General features: G+C 40.3%; 1 non-coding gene across 1 annotated transcript; it reads right to left on the bottom strand.

Moving 5' to 3' along the window:
- Nucleotides 1-532: 532 nt before the first annotated feature.
- LOC127110019 (small nucleolar RNA R71) lies at nucleotides 533-639 on the bottom strand. The gene has a single exon (XR_007797259.1). It is a non-coding gene; the product is annotated as a small nucleolar RNA R71 (small nucleolar RNA).
- Between the last annotated feature and the right edge of the window lie 2658 nt (nucleotides 640-3297).

Genomic DNA, 3297 nt, shown 5'->3' with positions numbered 1-3297 from the left:
TCGCTCACAAGGCGAGTCGTTCTATTTACGAATCAACAACATCGAACTATATCTCCGAGTCTTACGACGAATTCGGGAATATCGTGCTGCAAACAATCTCCCTCCTATTGAAATTCCTGATCTCAAAAATCTTCTTCCTTCACCGATACCCGAGATGGCAGAACCAGCTCGTGCTCTTCGAGATTACGCCGCTTCATCGCAAGATGAGCCGCATTCGAGTATTGCTCCGCCCGCCATCGAAGCAAACAACTTCGAACTTAAACCTTCACTGTTGCAAGCAGTGCAACAGAACCAATTCTCTGGAAATCCTACCGAGGATCCAAACCTTCATTTATCCGTATTTGTCCAATACGTTGAGACTGTTAAAGCTAATGGTGTCACTTCAGAGGCAATTCGACTTCGTCTCTTTCCTTTCTCGTTAAGAGATAGTGATAGAAGATGGCTTCAGTCTCTTCCTTCCAACTCAGTCACCACATGGAACGAGTTGAAGAAAGTCTTCCTTGCCCGATATTTTCCGCCGAGCAAAACAGCTATGTTGAGAGCCCAGATAAATGGATTTAAACAGAAAGATAACGAGTCTCTTTTCGAAGCATGGGAAAGATACAAAGACATGATGAGACTTTGTCCACACCATGGTTTAGAGGACTGGTTAGTGATTCATACCTTCTATAATGGTCTCTTGTACAACACGAGGTTAACAATAGACGCCGCCGCAGGTGGTGCACTTATGAACAAACCTTACGCTGATGCTTATCAACTTATCGAGAGCATGGCCCAAAACCACTACCAGTGGGGAAGCGAAAGAACAATGGTAGAAAAACCTCAAACGACTAGTGGCATGTATGAGATAAGTAACCTTGATCATGTTAATGCAAAAGTGGATGCTCTGGTCCAGAAAATTGAAAGTTTAAATGTATCACCCCCAGCCACCGTGGTTGCCATAACTCAGAATTGCGAGGTCTGTGGAATCCAAGGTCACACTCCTGCAGATTGTCAACTCCTAACAGAAATCCAAGCAGAGCAAGTAAATTATGCTCAAGGAAATCCCTACTCGCACACCTATAACTCCAACTAGAAGAATCATCCTAATTTTTCATATAAGAGTAATAATGCTTTATACGCACCAGGACAAGTTCCAAATCAAGCCCCAGCTATACCTCCTGGATACCAAAAGCTGATCCCATCTACACCTAACAATAATGTTCCTAGGAAATCCAACTTGGAAATCATGATGGAGAACTTCATAGCTTATCAACAGCAAACCAATACAGATTTCTTAAACCAGAATGTACACACTGGCGAACAAATTAAACAACTAGCAAGTAAAGTAGATGCCCTGGCTACCCATAACAAAATGCTGGAAACACAAATATCACAAGTAGCTCAACAACAAGCGCCTACTGCTGCCCCAACTGGTACATTTCCTGGACAGCCCCAACCTAACCCGAGAAGCCACGCTCATGCAATCATACTAAGAAGTGGAACGGAAGTGGAAGGACCGTCTGATCCAAGAACTGAGAACCAAAACTCTAAAAAGTCAACTGAGGTAGAAAATAAACCTAAGGAAAAGGAAGAGAGTAATAAGGAAACCGTAGAAAAGAAAGAACTTTATGTACCTCCACCACCTTATAAACCACCTATCCCTTACCCTCAAAGGCTTATTAAAACCAAAGATGCGGGCCAATTTAAAAAATTTGTTGACCTACTGAAACAATTAAACGTCACAATTCCTTTTACAGAAGCTATTACGTAGATGCCCTCATATGCTAAGTTCTTAAAAGAAATTCTTTCTAATAAAAGGAAACTTGAAGATAGCGAAACTGTTACACTCACTGCTGAATGTAGCGCTATAATCCAGAATATGCCTCCTAAACTTAAAGATCCAGGTAGTTTCTCTATACCCTGTCACATAGGAAAATTTGTCATAGATAAAGCCTTATGCGATTTAGGAGCCGGTATTAGTGTTATGCCTTTATCCATATGCAAGAAACTTGAAATGGGAGAATTAAGACCAACTAAAATGTATGTGCAACTAGCGGATCGTCCTGTTAAATATCCTGTAGGAATTCTTGAAAACGTTTCCGTGCGCATAGGTCAATTCTACATTCCAACCGATTTTATAATTATGGACATTAGAGAAGATGAAGTTACACCCATTATACTGGGAAGACCGTTCTTAGCAACTGTCGGTGCAATCATAGACGTAAAACGAGGACGACTCACTTTCGAAGTGGGAGAAGAGAAAATTGAGTTCATTCTTTCCCAATTTTTGAAAGCACCTGCAATAGAAGACACATGTTACTTCATGGATATCATTGATGAATGCATAAAAGAAACAGAGTTAGAAAATCACAAATCATCTGACTATCTTGTAGAAGACAAACTTAACCAATGTTTAGCAATAACACCGGATCCTACGCAATGCCTTAAGAAACCAACCCTAGACCTGAAAACACTTCCCAAAAATCTGAGATATGAATTCCTAGACTTAGAACTTGAACGACCAGTGATAGTTAATGCAGACCTAGGAAAACTCAAAACAGAAAAACTCCTGCATATCTTAAGAAAATATCCAACCGCACTAGGATACAACATCACCGACCTTAAAGGAATAAGTCCTTCTATTTGTATGCACCGCATCATGCTAGAAGAAGACTGTAAAACTTCTAGGGAACACCAAAGGAGACTAAACCCGATCCTGAGTGAGGTAGTGAAGAAGGAAATAACCAAGTTATTAGAGGCAGGTATCATATATCCTATATCTGATAGCAAATGGGTTAGTCTTGTACACGTAGTACCAAAGAAAGGAGGTATAACAGTTATTGAAAATGAAAAAGGAGAAACTATAACTAAACGAATCGAATCGGGATGGAGAATGTGCATTGACTATAGGAAATTAAACAAAGCAACCCGAAAAGACCATTTCCCTTTACCATTCATTGACCAGATGTTAGAACGATTAGCAGAACATTCTCATTTCTGCTATCTAGACGGTTATTCAGGATTCTTTCAAATACCAATTCATCCTGATGACCAAGAAAAGACAACATTCACGTGTCCTTTTGGTACCTTCGCTTATCGACGAATGTCGTTTGGCTTGTGCAATGCTCCTGCAACCTTCCAAAGGTGCATGATGGCGATATTCGCCGATTTTCTCGAAAACATCATGGAGGTATTTATGGATGATTTCTCCGTATGCGGACAAAGCTTTGAAGAATGTCTTGAAAACCTAGAAAGAGTTCTGGAACGATGTGTAAAAGTAAACCTAGTACTTAATTGGGAAAAATGTCACTTCAT

This window comes from Lathyrus oleraceus, chromosome 7, assembly GCF_024323335.1.
Source record: "Lathyrus oleraceus cultivar Zhongwan6 chromosome 7, CAAS_Psat_ZW6_1.0, whole genome shotgun sequence".
NCBI classification, from domain to species: domain Eukaryota; kingdom Viridiplantae; phylum Streptophyta; class Magnoliopsida; order Fabales; family Fabaceae; genus Lathyrus; species Lathyrus oleraceus.
Note: the sequence above shows the minus strand (reverse complement) of the source record. Positions and strands in the feature narration are given on the sequence as shown.